This window comes from Nelumbo nucifera, chromosome 6, assembly GCF_055504915.1.
Source record: "Nelumbo nucifera cultivar China Antique chromosome 6, China Antique-T2T, whole genome shotgun sequence".
Taxonomy (NCBI): Eukaryota; Viridiplantae; Streptophyta; class Magnoliopsida; order Proteales; family Nelumbonaceae; genus Nelumbo; species Nelumbo nucifera.
The window spans coordinates 17280422-17299401 of NC_142654.1; the positions used below are offsets into that span (position 1 = coordinate 17280422).

Sequence of the window (18980 nt, forward strand, 5' to 3'; positions counted from 1 at the left end):
ACATTTTCCATTTAGTTTAGGTGATGATATTACTATTTTCAGAAGTAATGTAACACTTCTTGGTGAAAGGTCTATTTGGGGTTATAGTGTAGGCTTCAGTAAATACGTGAATTACAGCCACACTATACTTGGGGGATGGGAGGCCCCCAAACTTCCTTTTGCAACAAAGACCCCTCCTGAAATTCTGAATTCCAGAACCATGCTACGCTATTAGCATTTTGTCTGTTAACCTCGTGAAATATCATTCCACGTCTCTCTCCAGCCTTCAGACGCCTTGTGAACATTTTGTGCTTTAGAAAAGTTATTTTCATCATTTTGACGTTGTTGTCGGTCCATTGAATCTCAAATGGGCAATTCGCAATTTACTAATTTTACTTTCACCGTCAATTCATATTACCACCCTTGGCCTTTGGTACAAGGTGGGGTAATTTGCCTTTTCTTAGCAGAAGTTGGCACCTAAGATAACAAATACAGAAACTAATAGAATATAACCCTTCTAATGCATAGACGAGCTGTAACAAAAGGAGATAGGTAATAAATGTAAAAAAGAGAGAGACCTTATCAGTGAATCACTAAGCCAATAAAATACATGGAGATGGGATCATAATTAAGTTAACACTGTCAAGAATCATGCGTTTACAAGTTCACATCAAATGGTGTCAAAAAGGTTGCTGAACTATGCAGACCATAATAGCTACAACTACAATGGCACAAGGCGTTGCAAATGAACAAGGCCGTCATCAGGCAAATTATGTAAGGAACCTGAACAGCAATTGCAACACAGTATCATCACCATCTAGAGATCCTACCTAAATTGATAAATTAAAAAAGAAAAGAAAAGGAAAAAAATAAAAGGATGAAATACACGGAAGAGCCTAAGTCCTAAGAGTTCTCAACAACTGACTGGAAATGCCTTGGGTTGATGGTGTGCATCCTCACAATTTATTGAGTCTCAATGGGTTTTGATTCATCTAGGTTTTCCTTGTGGTTGCCATTGTCAGGTAAACTTTCTCCTGCTTTTGCTTCTGTTTCAGCTTCTTTCACTGCACAGACCTTTTCTTGCACGTTGGCCTCCTTCGAGGGTGACTCTTCCACCTTATCCTCCTTTTCAGAAACCGCATCCACTTCCTTAACTTCTTTTTGTTTTGCAGGAGATGCTGCCTTTTCTGTCTTCGACTCTGCCTGTTGCTCCACTGCATTCTCTTTATTTTCAGCCTCTACTTGATCAGCAGGTTTCTTCTCCTCAATGTCTTCCTCTTTTTTCTGCTCTGAATCCTGCTTCACAACATCCTCAACCTCTGCCTTCTCCACAGGGGATTCTTCCTTTTTGTCCCCTGTATCCTCTGCTTCTTTCATTTCAACATCTGCACTTGCCTTGGTGCCTTCTGCAGTTGCAGAAGCTGCTTCATCTTCATGAGCTTCACTTTCACCATCTACACCGTCTTTCTTTTCTTTTGTCCCTTTCTTCAAGCTTGATTTCCTCTCCCGTTTCTTTGGGGGCTCACTTTCTGGGGTTTCTGTTGCCTTTGCCTTTTCACTGATTCTTGCAGAACGCCTTGGGGTATCGCCTACATAACAGAGAAAGTTTTGAGTTTCTCACTCAAATACGTCTATGCACATTTGAGAAATATAAAAGGTGGGATGTACCAGTGCCCCAATCAAATTCAGAGGCAGAAGGTCCTCCAGGATGAGCCTTTAGAAACTGCTCCAGCTGTCTTTTGTTCTTGATCTCCACTCCAGTAGGTGATATAAAGACTATTTCATTCCTCCTGGGAGTCCCACCTTTCTTTGGAGTGAACTGCAAACAGCAATAAATATTACAAAATTGAAGAAAGATTCACTTTAGAAGGAAAATAGAAAAAAGAAATAATATGTGCCATCCTTACAAATCAATTGTTTCAGTCATCATATTTACTACACTCACCAGGAACCCAAGAACGAGAGCAATTTATCAGAAGAAACATATAGAACTGGGGGGATAAAACAAAGTGTCATAAGGAACTCAAAAGTGAATACTTGATTTCAATGAAAGTAGTGATCTCAAGCATAAACCAACCATTGTCCATGGCAAGACCAACTATTTTAATCACAAATTATAACTTGTACACCCCATAAAAAGCCTTTTAAGAAGCTATGCTGTCTGTCAAAGATTTTATCATCCAGAAATGATGTTATGTTCCATGACTTAAGGTACCAAAAATCGTTTCAAGACGACTTTGAAAACTAATAATTATTATATTCCAGATAATTTTTTCAGCTTTGAGAAACTTCTGTCTTAACCATAAGACATTCATTTGAACCCATTTCCCATATGCAGATATCAGATTCACATTAAAATCTATTAAGGCATACTTATAATCTGCAGAACAGACCTAAAATCAAAATTTTCAGAATTGGATTCCAAACAAAGCTCCCTCTGCATGATCAGCATACTTGCTACAAAAAGTGTAAAAACAACAAACTGACACGCTTGAGAAACTTCCAATTTCATTTTTTAAAGAGTTAAGAACATAGAATACCAGAACTAGACAATTGAAGCATATGCATAACAATCCTAACATGTGTTTATGGAAAATATTAGTTTCTTAGATTTTGGTTGGTCCTGTCAAATATGCAGAACGGAGAGACAACAAGGAAGTTCTGATACCATCTCAACTTTGGCTGGAGTCAACAGCCAGGTTACAAAATTCATAAAGCAGAAACCAGAAACTGTAACCAGAAAAGAAATCACAAGAAACAAGCCAATAAAGCAAATTCACATGGCCAACATACATGGGGGTCTAAAACAAAAATTATTGGGGTAAATCGTTCACATTAATAATTCTCATCATGTAAATTTGTAAATCCTGCTTAAAAGCATTAATGAAGTTCCTTAATTGTTACTGATCAAAAAAACTACCCAACACTTCAAGCCCCAGCCCAGGACCAGCCCAGCCCACAATATAATATAATATGTATTCTTAAATATAAAATATTATTATATTATAAAATGTTATTCATTATATATACTTAATATTATATATATTGGAATTTGGTGCTATGCGCCATTAATAACTCCCCTGACCCCTTTTTCCCCAAAGTGCTGGTTGTGGGATTTGATTCCGCATCAGCACTGGAACAAACCAGCTAACACACCAACAAGCCAGCCCTCGATTGGTTATTTTATGTTATATGTATGCAAATATATTTAATTTTACATTAAACATTTACTATTCTATATAAAATATAAATTTTTTAACACATAAAATGTTCATGAGTCAACACAAGTCAGCACATGCCAACACAAGAGTCAACTCAAGTATGAGAATTTTCCTCCTAGGCAAGACCTTTTATAGATGAAGGCAAGGCCTTCATCCCCATTCTTGAGCAATGTGAGACTTGGGAGAAAACTCAATCGTAACACTCACTATTGAGTGCTGTTTCATATCCCACATTGATCAAGAATGGGAATAAAGGCCTTGTCTTCATCTATAAAAGGATAAATACGTGAAGCTAAACCAAGTTTAGGAATTAAATGAGGCCCATTGCCTTTATTTTTGTGCAATAGGCCCAAAACCTAGCCAAGCCTAGCCTAGCTTGGCCCAGGCCCAAACACAGCAATCATCATTATCATCAAGCTGTCAACTATATAAGACCGGCTACATGAATCCTGTTTCACCAGTCTGTTCTGTTTAATGCCATATCCATTATTAAATTAATGGCGGATAAATCATTTATTACTAATTCTATTCATGTCCTTTTTCGTCTACCCCATGCCCTTCTAGTCCCTTCAACTTGCAACAAGTCACTTCTTACAGGTGCTGTTTGTACATGACCAAACCATCTTAGTCTACTTTCTCACATCTTATCACCTATTGGAGCTACTCCTAAGTTCCTACAAATGACTTCATTGTTATAATAATAGATTAATATAACAATATCTTATGCAGAGACCAAAGTCCTTGTTTAAATGAAGCCACTCAGATCTGCACCCAATAGAATACGCACAAAATATTCCAATGTTACAATCTTCTAAAAGCCACCAAAATAATTTGACCTAAGGCTAAGACAGCCATTCATGCCACAGTTTGTCCCTAAGGCTCAGTTTGGAAGGAGTAAAAATACAAATTTGTAGAGTGCAAAACCTTGTATTTTGTATTATTTTGTATGTATTTATACTGTACATATGTGTATTTGCACTCTTTCCAAACTGAGCCTAAGACTTGCATCACCTCAGAGCAGTCTCTTGGCTTACACCAAGTGAAATTATTGCCATACTGAACTCTAGAAACTTTTTGAGTTGCTAAGACCAGTATCATTCACAGAATTTTAGCTCTGAGATACAAACAAAACCAACATAGAGAACTTTGAAAGCATACAAGTACTATAATCTAAATGTACAGAAACCTTTTCAAGTCCTTCCTCAGCCAAACTTTAGAAATGGCTTAGATGACTGAACTGTGGACTAGTTTTTCTTGGCAAATAAATGGTTGTCCAGCCACTTCTGTCAATTATATAATTGGGCTATACATCTGATCTAGAGGCATACACATGCCATATTGGAAAGAAGAAACTCTAGAGCCTAGAAACAATATTTTGGGAAAAAGTATGGTCTTAGCCAACTTTTCAGGACTAACTCCACTGTAGTATGGCCAAGTTCCAACATGCAAGAAGATGTCATCTTTTAAATCTAATTCCAATTCATGACAAAATCATAACATCATCATCATCCAAGCCTTATACAAACTATACGGGGTTGGCAACATGAATCATGTATTGCCATTGTGTTCTATTCAATGCCATATATTGTTAAATTATGCGCACTTAAATCATTTCTAGCTACTTCAAACCATGTCCCTTTTGTTCTACCCCTAGTCCATCTAGCTCCTTCAACTTGCAACAGATCACTTCTTACAGGTGTTGTCGGTGGTCTTCTATGCATGTGACCAAGCCATCTTAGTCTACTTTCTCTCATAAAAACTTGTTTAGAATATTTATATGTATATTTGCATATTATTTGATAAAACCATATTAAATGGCACATTTCTCAAAATACAGAAAATACGTAATTTTTTCATAAAACATGAATAATATGCATTTTCAAAAATAGAAAGTAAAAAAAAAAATGGATGTTCTTCAAAGCGGTTCAACGAAAGCAGCACAATCAAAGCTTCATCCCTCTCAAGTGAGCCCTTAGTTGCTTCTTCAAAACAGCTCAACTAAAGCTACTCAATCAAAGTTTGAGTACTCCCAAATGGACCCTATATTGGCTTCGGTTACATCCAGGCCAATCCAAAGGCTCTCTAACTTAAATTGACTCAAAGTTTCTTTTGTAAAATGGGTATAAAACTTTTAGAAAGAAAAACTCTAGATGTTATTTTCACTTTTTTTTTCAGTCCACCTAACTTTGTTGTGATGTAAATGGCAAAGAAAACAGTTTTTTAAGGGAGAAAATAGGCTGAGAAGATTTTCCTATCTTTTAATAGACTAATAAATACATCCTGAAATATCACTTTACCTCATTTAATATACAATAAATAGCAAGAGGAAAGGGTATTTTATGTCCAATTTTAGCCCCTATATCCTAATGTAGAACCAACTAGAAGCTCTATGATTAAAATAAAGCTGAGATTTTCTTGTGGCATGCTTAGTTGGATCACTCAAATTTATGGTATTTGAAATTTTTGCTTCCTAAGATGTTTGATCTACACTTCTAATCATAAGTGTGAGGTGTGAGAATTATGTAAACATTGTATATTATCTTTTTGGTAGGCAATAAAAGAAGTGACTCTTTCTTATCTTCTTCATTCTAATGTGTGTGGCTATTTGCTCAATTCTTGCTTTGGGCAGTATGCACTATTTAATTATGTTTGCTGATGACTACTCAAGGTATGCACAGTTTTATCATATGAAGACAAGAGATGAGGTTCACAACATCATCCAACATAGAAAATGATGACTACCCAATTCGACAAACAGGTACAAATATTTTGCACATATAATGGACAGAAGTACTTTGAGGGTACTCTCAATGTATTTCTAGTTGATCGAGGTATACTTCATAAGCTCATGTGCACACAGTTTCTTTGATTGCTTTCAATGATTTGCATTCGTGTGAACATGAGATGACATATTTGTTCATGTCAATGTTATGCAAATTATATGAATTATTAGTTCTGAAATTTTGATTTGCAAGTGATGTGTTGATAGCTGATGATACTTATATAACTATGATAATGATACTTTATGTGGTAATACTTCAATTTTATATTTATATGTGAATGTTTTACTTTCATTGTAACTCTTTGTTTTGAGGGAATCTCTCCTTCGTTTAATACAAACCTGATTTCTTCTTTCATTGTAACTCTTCGTTATACTCATTTATTTATCTATCTCTTTGTTTTAATTACTTTTATGAAAGAAGAAATCAGGTTTGTATTAAAGGAAAGATTCCCTCAAAATAAAGAGTTACAATGAGAGTAAATGGAAAACCAGCAGTCAGTAACATATGGCTAGTTTAATCCTCTCACCTTAGGATAGTGGAATGTCGCACATCTCACCTCATACTTTTCTGGTCTCTTCCAAATTGTTCTACTTTCCTCTTTATCTTATAGTATACACACTTTTTTCTTCTAAATCTGCATTTAGCTACTAAAAAATAAACAAGTTAAAACATTCTTGGAATATTCTCTTCCAAAATCTTCCATTCATTCTGGTTCCAAGACATGACCCAAACATGGGCCAGGCTAAGAACCCACTGGCCTCGAGTGTGGAGGTTGGCACCCAATGTGAAGCACAAAGCAGGAGTAGATTTTTGGGTTGTCCAACCAGATAGAGATAGGTGATGCAGGACATGTAGGGTATCCCACAACTTCTGAATCTTATGATGAGCCTCGTAAAGGAAGGTGATTCCAATTATTAAAAACGAAAAGTAGAGAACAAGTAGACAGCTTGTTGTCCTCCAAAGAATAACCACAAGATTAGGAAGAAAAAGAGTTCTTGATGTTTGAATAGACAACAAAGAGATGGATCGCTTAGAAGATGAAATAAAGGAAGAGAGGGGGAAGGAGAGAGGGAAATAAAGACCAACCAATAGGTAAACCATAGGACACTTAAATAAGAACTTCACCTTCAGAAACAATTCCAATAACTCGTTACTAAATTTACTAAAACTAAACAAGCCAAAAAAACAGCCATAGCTTCTAAGAGAGACTAAGATGATAGAATGACTGAAATCCTATCAGGGACTGGCACCCTATTAGTAAAACAGCCATAGCTTTCTCAGAACACATTAAATTTAAATGAAATAGGTCAGATTGGATAGATAACTAAATAAACTATCTTATGACACCAAATCATGTAAAAAGGTTAAGTTTTAGCCCATCAAAATAGGCTGAAAGAAAAGTGACGTGATTTCAACTTCTACTTTTCTAATTTCTAAGAAACTCTCCAAAAGCTACTTTAAACAATTATAACCCTCTAGATAACATCAGCCATTGTTTCCTTTAATAATCTGTTCATCTTACATTTGAGAGATGAATTGCAGACAGCTGCTTATATTGCCTCCAAGTAGAGGAATGGGTTGCTGTCCAAAAGTGTTGCATAGTTTCCCCTAAATGGACAACATGCTGTGGCAAACATGCATCAAAGCCCAACAGTCTACAGATTCTTGACAGTACTTCTACATAACATTTCCTTTTTATCTCCTAGCTTATTTAACATAAATGAACAGCTAATCTACAAGATGAATCCATTTTTTGTATCAAATGTCACTTAGTAACAAAGGAAACATTTTTTGTAGGTATATAATGTTAGAACTTAAAAATATGAATTACTTTAATAGTATATACTTTTCCATAGACATGTTTATAACTCTTTGTTTTCTCCCCTTTTTGACTTAGACTCTTGGACACACATCAGATTACACTTCCCATGTCCATGTCCATGTTTGAAGGAGAGAGTGCTTTCTTGGGGTGTTGATTTGTTTTTAGAAGGATTTTAGCCAAACCAAGAGGGTGGAATTTCAGAATTTGAAGGTTAATGGATAGGGGAGTAATTCTTTGGCTATTTACAGTGTTTGTCCAAGAATTGTTGATTCCACCATGTATGTGTCATGTGCTTAGCAACTATTTGAAGAAATGTTTGTGAGATTTTGTGACCACTTAACTCCTACTGTACTTCTCTGTTAATGGTTTCTTGGCGGAACCTATCACATTAGAGGTGTTTAGGAAATGTTCAAGTGTTTTCAACAGTTGTGTTCCTTGCGTTATACATGTGTTCGATAAAATGCCTAAGGTACTGAAATGTTCAAGTGTTTTCAACAGTTCTTTTCCTTGTGTTATACATGTGTTCGATAAAATGCCCAAGGGACTACAAGTTTTGGTTAAAGAGGAGTCTTAGTATTTGTCTAAGGGTTGTTGGTTTCAATTTACCTTTATGCTGTCATTGGGGTATTCGGAATGTTAAATCTCTAATTGTGTGGTGTCCTCATCCTTGAATAGTAGTAGTTGGGGTTCAAACTTTGTTGTGTTGGGGGTATGCCTAAAGGTTAACTTGATGGATGGACGTGTTTTGGCCTTGGGTAGGAGTTGTGAACCGTCATGAGTACCGTTCTGCTAAGGAAATGGCTTTGGAGGTGGCTGATGGAAAGGGACAAACTGTGGCATGAAGTAACAGCTAGCATACATGGAAGGTTGGGAAATGGTTGGGATGCATGTGTATCTACAAAAGCTACTTTGGCCTCACCTTGGAAAGTGGTTGATAGCATTCTCCCTCACTTTCTTCGTTTCATCAGGTATGATGTTTGCTCTGGGGTATCTATTAAATTTTGGGTGGATATTTGGGTTGGTTCTTGTCCGTTAAAGGAGCTCTTCCTCTCCTTATACTCGGTTTCTTTGTACAAAAATGAGTGTGTCAAGATTTGTTGTTCCACCAATACATCCAGTGGGCCTTAGTTGGGACTTCGGTTTCCGTAGAGGTCTTACGGATAACGAACTTTTGGCTTGTGTTGATCGTCTAAAACTCCTTCAAGAGGTTTGCTTGCCCGATATACTTGATAAGTGTATTTGGGCCCCCAACCCCAAGGGTTTGTTTTCTTGTACTTCTTTATTCAAGACCTTTTGTGATTCCTCATCTTCTTCCTTTCATTTACTGATTTCCTGTCCTTTTGCTGCAGATATTTGGCTTTGGTTTGTTTTTTCTTTGTTTGGGTGCAAATGGACTTTACCAATGGAGATTAATATGTTATTTGATCCCTCCCTATTTACTTGGCCAAAGAAAAGAGGGAGGACAATGTGGAGATGTGTAAGAGAAGCCTTGATTTGGACCATCTAGGAGGAGAGGAATGCAAGAATATACTTAGAAAAGGAGAGAAGCAAGGAAGAAATCAAGATTTGTGTGATAGTTAGGGTGATCCACTGGATCAAAACTCTGGAGTTGTTTTCCCAGTTTTCTTTTGATGATATTTGGAGGAATTGGGAAGCAATTGCTAAAAGCTCCAAGAGAAAGGACAGAATGGAGCTTGGTTGGGCTCCACCAATTGAAGGTTTTTTTAAACTGAACTTTGATAGGAGTAGTTGAGATAATCCAGGCCCTTCTGGAATAGGAGGGGTTTTGAGAGATGGAGAAGGTAAATTTATAGGACTTTTTTCTGGCCTTGTGGGTTTGGGTGACTCCCTTAAAGCAGAACTGCTAGCCACAATCCAAGGGGTCAAATAGCTAGCGAGATAAACTTGACAAACGTGGTGATTGAAGGGGATTCAAAAGTGGTGGTAGAATGGCTAAAAAATCCAGAGTCTATAATTCGGTGCTACCGTACTGAAATGAAAAAATTTACATGGCTAACCAAGAATATCTATTTGAGGATACAATGGGTGAGGAGATTAGCAAATGAGATGGTGGATGCTTTGGCTAAGCAAGGGGTGGAGAGGTCTACTTTGTTCAGGGCACACTCATAATGTGCCTTCTTTTTATGCATGAGAGGTAGCAGCTTGTGCCTCTCTAAGGGATGCTTGTAAAGATACTACATAAAGTTTATTGATAAAATTCATTTATTTATCAAAAAAAAGCCATAATCAACCATGGGTACCATCTAATCCTTTGGTGAGTTGTCTTGCAATGAAACGAGAGCTATGTATGAGCCACAAGTATGTTCAAGCTAACTAGTTCCTTGTTGGTTTGGTGTAAGAGCTAATTGCCACCAATACTTGGAATCTTCAATTTTCTTTGTTCAAGAGTTGCCCCAAAAGACTAGTTGTTCATGTGTCTACCAAGGTTATAATGTTTCTTCCAAGCAAGCTGGCACTTGAGGGGCTGTGCTGGAGTGCCCAATGTTCAAATGGTATTATGTATGAAGATGGGGATAATTTGGGAAGAAAAATTATAATCAAGGGTTTTTATGTAATATCCACCTCATTGGGATGGCTTTGTAGTTTGGATATTTCTAGTGTTAATATAAAACAGCCCTCCCATTTTAGATAGAATTGGTTTTGTTTATTTCCCTAAGTCGTCTATTCTCACATCCATCTTTCTTTTTGGTTCACTCTCTTCTCTCACACCAGTCAATCAGTCATGATAAAAGGTATTAGCATGAGCCATGCACTTGACTTAGCTCATTCAAGTCTTATTGCATATAAGTTCAAAAGCATTGGCCTTAGCCACCATTTAACCAGCCAAGTTAGACCTAAGCCAAACTGATTTTAATGTGACGAATTGAGTAACATGTGCAAATGCACACGAGCAAAGAGAGAAGAGAGAGTGGCAAGAAGAAAATGAGTGGAAAAAAAAAGTAACTTACTGATTGTAATTTGGACCTGATTCCCTGATGCCAACGCAAGCATTGACATAGATAGTAAAGAAACTTACTAATTGAGCAACCTTAGTGGCAACACGAATTAGACTTTCAACTTTCAAGGCAACTCTTGAACAATGCAACTTGAAGATTTTAAGTATCACAGCAACCAACTCTTGCACCATACAAACAAGGATCCAATTCATGCACAGCTTTCACCCATGCAAGACAAGTTTTCAACTGATTAGATTGTATTCATGATGTCTCATAGTTCTTACACAATACATGACTAACATGGCACTCATGTTAACCCATTACTCTTACCCAAGACAGAATGAACCATCAAGATCATGTCTCAACACATTCCCCAGCAACAACAAAACACTACCAACATCACATAGCTCAAACCACAACCCCTACAGTTTAAGGAAGAGAACACTACACAATTAGATAACATAGCATTCCAAATACCCCAACAATAAACAAAGATAACTTGAAAAAGCAATTGACCTTTACACAACAACTAAGACTCCCAATGCACAAGGCTCCCACCAACTGGGGAGGGACAGATGTACGCAGTCTTGCCCCTGCACATACAGAGAGGCTGTTTTCAAGATTTGAACCCTGGCCACCCAGGTTGCAGTGGAGCAACCCAACCATTGTGCCAAAGCCCACCCTTAGAGAAAGACTAAGACTCCCCCTTAACAAAAATCTGTAGTTCCTTTAGGCATTTTATCAAACATGTATATGGCGCGAGGGACTTTGTCATTGAAGACACTTAAGCATTCCAACAAACACCTTATTGCAACATGCGCTGCTAACAATTCAAGGATAGAAGTGTTGTAGGGCTTAAAGGTCACAAGATCTCACAAGTGTTTCTTCAAATAGCCACTGTGCAGCTAACATATACCCACTGGAATCAACATTTCTTGGACAAACCGGCAAACATTTGTTGCTCACACCCAAAAAATTACTCCCCTTGTCATTGACATTCAAATCTGAAGATTTGTCCTCTTAGTAACAATCATTTTCCCAAATAAACTCGCTCCTTCAATCAGCCACTTAAAATCCAACCAAAGAACAAAAATTCGTTCTCTCCACTTGGAAGTAGACCTGTTCATGGGCTGGGCTCGGGCTTGGCTTTTGTCAAAATTCTAATTGGCCTGGCCTGAAGCCCAAGACAGTGTAAAGTTGGGCCAAAAGTCCGTCCCATGAACAGGTGGTCTACTTGGAAGTAGAAAACCATTGTTGACCACTCAACTTTTGAACACAAGACAAGCTGATCAAAGAAAAGGGAAGAATAAAGCCAATGGCATATTGAATCAGATCCGAAAATAGGAACAAAAACAAAGGAATAGTTTGAAATAGAGTAGCAATCAGATTGACAGATCAGTTCATCCAAACACAAACTGATGGTGGAAGTTGGGGGAACCGCAACAACGAGAACATACAAACTTGAACTATAAAAGAAAAGTCTAAAAAAAACAAGACAAAAAACAACTAGCACCAAACAAGACAAAAAGGTAACAAGAAATATAGCAAAAAAAAGCAAGAAAACAAAAGCACAAAAAAACAGAGACTTAGAATACAAAAGAATTCACTAACAGGTCCAGAATCATAACTACAATCATCTTCACCGTTTTCATGAAGTCTACCTACTATGATACAATGTTTTCATGAGTGGTATGAAAAGAAAGGAGAGAAAAGAGAAAATATTGAAGAGAAAAGAAAATCAGGGCTTCAACCAAAGCAAATCTATCTCTCTCAAATGAAAAAGATGCTTTATATTAATACTATAAATATCCAATTACAAAATAAACCCCTATTGGAACAGATATTACATAAATATCCCAGATTATAACTTTTCAAACCACAATACCCTCTTTCACCGTGCATTACAGTTTGAAGTTTGAACATAACAATAAAAGGTAAACAAACCATCTCTAGACCCATTCCAGCTTAAGAACTCAATACTCCTAATTTGAACTTACATTTTCAGTTTTTAACATCCATAAGTGATATATTTTATGGTATTGTTGGAAGCACGTAGTCTAAGATTAGTAGTAAATGCAAACCATCAATTTATAAACAATGCATAGTTCACAAAGTTCAACCAAAGTATAGAAACATCAAGATAAGCAAAGCAGTAAGTAGGTGGTAGTCCCCAAGAAAAATCCAATTGTAAAGGAGGAACAGAATAGGTTCAAAAAAAATGAGTGAATCACATACATATGCTAATAAAGACTATAAACAAAAGATATTGCATACCTACTCTCAATTTCATATCAAGACAAAACAAAGAGAAGAGCATTGTTTATCTACTTTTAACCCTTCCAACACAAACATACAAAAGGAAAAAGATAGAAAATTAGTAAGAATGAGGAAAAAGGTGAGGATGGCAACAGGGCACGTTCAGGGAGGGCTTTGTAAATTCTAGACCCTACCCGCCTCCCTAGACCCCCCAACCCACATCCTCCCCAAAACCAATACTGAGTTGGATTTTCAGAATCCAAATCCTCCTTGCACATTAAAGGAGGATTTTGTAAATTCTAGACCCTACCCACCTCTCTAGACCTCCCAACCCATACCCTCCCCAAAACCTGTAGTGAGTTGGATTTTCAGAATCCAAACCCTCCTTGCACATGAAATTGCAAAACCCTTCCTAACCCTACCCTCCCCGCATTCGAGGGTTGGCTTCAAAACCCAAATCTAATTTCCTATTATATATAAGCAATAAACAAGTAAAATAACATGAAAAAACATCAAAATTTCCAATTATTTGATTTATACATGTAGGAAACACATAAACTAACAATTATCCTTGGCATAAAATTAAAAATATTATTAAATTTGACATCTAATACATAAGTTCATATGCCTTCCATAAATATTTGGGTCAGGGAGGGTCAGGTTTAACCTAGTACCTTACCTTACCCGTACCTGTACAGGTTCTAAAATCCCAGAAACCGCCCTCACCTCAAAATCTGTTTTTCAAGCAAAAAAAAAAGAAAAAAGAAAAGCCCACCTTGTTGGCCTGTCGGGGCAGGTAGGGATAGGTATCCACCAAGTAGGGTAGAAATTGCCATCCCTAAGCAACACAATTAAAATATCAAGAAAGTGGTCATAAATAGTGGGATATAGAGAAGGGCTTAGGGAATAAAAGGATAATGGAAAGAACCAAAACCAACTAAAGTCTGTGGCACCTCAACTTAAAACTCCAATTCAAGATATGGATCACACCAATCATTTAAAGGCATCACCCCTCTAGCATAGTTGATGAAGACACACCACCCAGATACACTGTGCTAAAGAAACTTTTTTTATCAATGAAAAAAACAATTTTTATTCACTGAATTGATTCTTTATTGAAAATGAACTGCCACGTATTGGCTAATTTTCCAACGAGAGAAGGAAACTAGCATTAAAACTCAACAACTACTGAACTACTTCATAGCCAATCTACCTGGAAGACAAAAATATATAACTTTCCATAGATTTCTTAGTGGTTATGTACTTTAATGCTGTAATTTTCCATGTCTTACTTGAACTTCAAGAAATTTACCCTCCAAGGTGAATTTCACTTCTTTGATCATGGTTTATAGGTTTTTCTATAATAAAGTAAAAGAAATTTTATCAAAATGAAAATTGACATAAGAGAAAGTTATCAAAAAAAAAAGCGACACAACAGAAATACATTCCATCCAGCTAGGAACTAACTCAACACCAACTTTTGTGTGAGCCATGGAACTAGGTCTGCACATTGAATATACATATGATATGGGTGACAGGTCCTTGATCTTGTTATAGGTATAGATATGAGCTTGGTTAGAGTTTGGATTTTAGTTTGGATTTTATGGGTTTAAGATTTGAAATTGGCCAGGGCATGGGATTGAAGTAGGGCTTGGATAACAGGACTATGAACCCATTTAAAGACCATAGCGATGGCCCATTTGGTGGCACATGTATGCTTGCACTGGGATCCTAGATCCCATCTCTACCAGATAAGTGGCATAGACACTTATCTAGATAATCCCAGAAACAGCCTAGGAGTATTCAAAATTTTTTTGAACAATTTCCTACTTTAGGGATACTTTGGTAAGTTTACATAATATCATTGGGGTTTAGTCTGATAGTTATGTACTTTGGAGTCTGGATCTTATTTTTAAGTTGTATTTGAAGTCTCAGATTCGTGTGATATGTGGAAAACAGATTCTGCTGTTCTCTGTGAGCTGAAGCTTGGCAGTGGCAATTCTGTAATTTCAGTAAACAGTAACCCCAGACCTATCATTTCTCTACAAATGTATCTTGTAAGATAGGAAGAGGTTTTTTTCTTTCAAAGTGGTGCAAGTCTTCCTTGTGCACTTCTTTATGTAAATATTTGTCATCTCTTTTTTTCTCTCTTTCTTCTGTACCCTCTTTCTTCTCTTCTAATTCTCTATTACTGATTTAATCAAGATCTTTTGATTAGCATCTCTTCTAGCTCTCAACAAAGCTTAATCTCACTCCTTGAGAACCTCCACACAACCTAAGCTTCTTCCTTCTGTTTTTTATTTCCTTAGTTTAACTTTTCTCAGTTCTTTCTTGGAGAATTTTCATCTTTGTTTCTATCATATCACTTCAAAAGTTCAAATCCCTACCAATTGTTGTTCATCCTCATTATTCTCCATTACAATACACCTTACAAAGTTTGAATGCCAAATTCCGAGCAAAACCCTAATTGTTGGAATTTTGAGGCAACTCATCCACAACCAACATTAATCATACAATCATATAGATGGATTACCATCTGCATCCATCCTAAAACTTACACTGATTATAATCTCATATTATTTAATTGTTATCTGAATCCATTCTACAACCAACATTATCATAATATCATCTTATTTGATTATCATCCAAATCCATGGGGCAACTCTTCTCCTGGTTTAACATTTTATTTCCACTTATCTATTGCAATTGAAAAGAAAAAATGATTATAGTTGCGACCTGTTGTACTAAAGCCAGGTGGCCAGGTTCCACCAGGAAGCCCTAGACCTAGCAGACCTCACAATCAACCAGGCATCTATCTTATATATGGGTAAGAGAAGGTGAATAAAAAGAAATAAATAGAACATTTCATAAAAAAATTTCAAACAATAATAAATAAATTCTTTAAAAACTGCAAAGAAATAAACAAGTTAGACAAATCAAATTAAGAACATCCTTGATGAACATGTAAAATTTTGTTGAAGATATTTAAAATCCTATATTTAAAGAAATCACATAAAAGATACATTATGTTGTATAATAATCAACAATAGCTGATACCTCTTTGATTAGGGTTAGCTTCAAATGCTAAATTTGAGAAAAATGCCAACAGATGGTGGCAGTCTACTTATATCCCCAATATTGAGTGCATGAAAGAAGCCACTACATTTTTTATTGAAGAAGCATCTTTAAAAAGAGAGATATTATTAAGAATTTTTAACCAAGTTGGCATTTCTGTATATATCTTTCCCCTCATTTAAATCAACTAGACATGCTGGGGCCATTACTTGGCATAATGTTAAAATCCCAGGTTGACAAGTGTGAGAACAGCCACTTTGTGCAAAAAAAAATGCCCAAGGTTAGGTCTGTATCCAGTCTACCTAAGACCCTTGGGACCAATAGTAGGTAATGTTGGGCCTCTTAACTAGAATTTAGTTGTTTCTTCTTTTGAAGTTCTAATAAAAGGATATATGTTGGATAGATTGCATGTAGTTAATACCTCTTGTATAACTAAATGGAATTTGTGTGAATGGTAAGCTGGTTTATTCTTTCTTTAGTAACTAAGTGGCAATAATGAGATAGCGTGGATCTACAAGAAGGTCTGCAATAAAAGGAAAGCTTTTTGGTAACTATTAAGTAGTAATTAATTATAGTAGTTACTTACAAATCTTGCAACTGGTAATATAAAACTTGGAGGAGATCATTAACCAAGAATTGCATGTGTCATGGCAGTATCTAAAACTTGAACTGACTGAATTTAAAACTAACAGAATTGAACAATATTAAATTAAGTCGATGCTATTTAAAACTAATTAATCCCTAGGAAGTTTCTTTCTTTAACTATGGGGAATGGATTAAGAACTTCTGAACTTTTTTGCTTTATCTGCACCAATTCTAAAAGCATTTTAACTTATTCCTAGACCTTTCACTAGATAAATAAGAAAACTAACCACAAATTCAAAAACATTGGGGCATCCACCCCTGATTGTGCTATAGTATTCCAAAATTTGACTTCTTCAATATTGATAAAAAAAATTAAAAAGAAAAAAATAGACTCCTTCAAACAACAACATGAAGAAATTGCACTTGCCATTCTTATTCTATCTAGTTATCCAAACATGAAGCTGCTGCACTTTTTCAAACCATTAACACTCACTGCAATTAATCTATAGGCATCATTGACCTCCCTTTAATAATCTATTTGTTTATTTATTACTTTTAAATGTGATAAACAAGATAATCAAAATTCATATTTTTGAAATACGGAGAACAACAAAAAAGGGTGAGCAGTGAGCACTAAATAAATCCCCTCAGCAGGATAGCATAACTCTGGAAAATCTGACTGCAAATTTTCATCCATATTTAATATGTTCATATGACTTGTGGCTTAATTAAAATAGATCTTGCAACTCAGGTAGAACAAACAGATCCATAGAAATAGACTAAGGCAAATCAGCTTTACAAACTTCTACCTAGAAAAAATGCCATGCATATTTACCGCAAACTAAGATGAAGCATAAAACCTTCAAAACATATCATTGGATGGCATTGATAACATGGATTTTTTATAAACATAAATAGATAAGGACATCAACTATTACAGTATTACAAGAAGACAGATTCAGCAGCACCAATGAATTCACATTAAGTAAATGATCATGTAAGATAACAATTGTAATTGAAAAACATCAAACAAAAGGCAGAACTCCATGGGTTAAAAAGAGATAAATAATAAAATCAAACATAAATAGACAGATATCACGAAACCAAGAGGAAATGGCCAATTCCTTAAGGTCAAAAAGCTGTACTAAAATCAAAACCTCAAACATTCGAATGCCATAAAAGCAAAGCATCCTAGAGAAAGCACAAAACAGTAAATTCGTGGAAAATTACTCCAACGATAAAAGGATTTAACTGAACTTCACATATGATTCTTACTACCACCATATCATCGCTTCAGTAACAGGTTTCAAATAAATTCGACTCAATTCACCAATTTGAACAAAAAAAAAATACTTCCACAGTTTCCACAACTTGCTACTTGCATAAAAAGCAAGATTTACAACAAATTCACCAGAACAAATCAAGCTCCACCATGCTCCAAAGCACAGAGAGAGATAAGGAGGGAAGACACGAACGAAAGGAAAGCATAAAGTAAAGATATAAGCTCATTTCAAAGCCGAATACAGAAATCAAGCAACTTCGAGCGTAACTACAAATTACTGTTCTACCACTCCATACTTCGAAGCTTCCAACGAGCTCTTAAAGAAAACCCTAACAACAACCACAAACAAAACGATGACAGCGACACCAAAAACCAAACCAGAAAAAACGAAAAGATCCAAATTTTCCAAGCTAAATGCATCCACAAGACGGAAGAATTAGAGCAGCAGCATACAAAACGAAATCAAAGCGAAAGGAAGAGAAAATTGGAGAAACGAAACCTTCTTCTTCCATCCTTCCGGTGCCGGGAGCTCAACCGAGACGACTTCCTCCTTGTTTTCTTGATCACCGACCTGATTCTCCTTCTCCGCCGCAGCAATTTCCTGCTTATCTTCAGAGCTCGCCATGCTCGTTTTCGAGTTCGCTCTCGCTCCAAAAGTTCCCGCTCTCCGCGCTCACGAAAAACCAAAATCCCAATATTTGACCAAAATTACAAATATGCATAATTTATTCCACTCAACTCTCTCTCCCTCTCTCTTTACTTTCTCTCTCCTCACTCTATCTATTTTCTCTCTCCTTAAATCGAGCGTGCGTGTCATTCATTAATTGAGAATCCAAAGTTGGATTTAGATGTATGGATGGCGTCCGGTAATAGCTGGCTTGAAATTGACGGTTTATGTCCTGCGATTCTTCGATTCAAACGAAGCGCGACGCTATCCATACGGATGAATTGTGTCGTATTCAGTACGATTGCCTCGAATGCCGTGATTTCCTAGTGTGATCCACGATACACAGCCACGTG

The 18980-nt window shown here is 36.3% G+C and overlaps 1 pseudogene across 1 annotated transcript; it reads right to left on the reverse strand.

The window, feature by feature from the left end:
• Window positions 1-654: 654 nt before the first annotated feature.
• LOC104590768 (uncharacterized) lies at window positions 655-18716 on the reverse strand (annotated as a pseudogene). Its single transcript, XR_016077564.1, has 3 exons — window positions 18460-18716; window positions 1648-1798; window positions 655-1568 (listed from the first exon to the last, which is right to left on the reverse strand). The product of XR_016077564.1 is annotated as an uncharacterized LOC104590768 (transcript).
• Window positions 18717-18980: the final 264 nt, after the last annotated feature.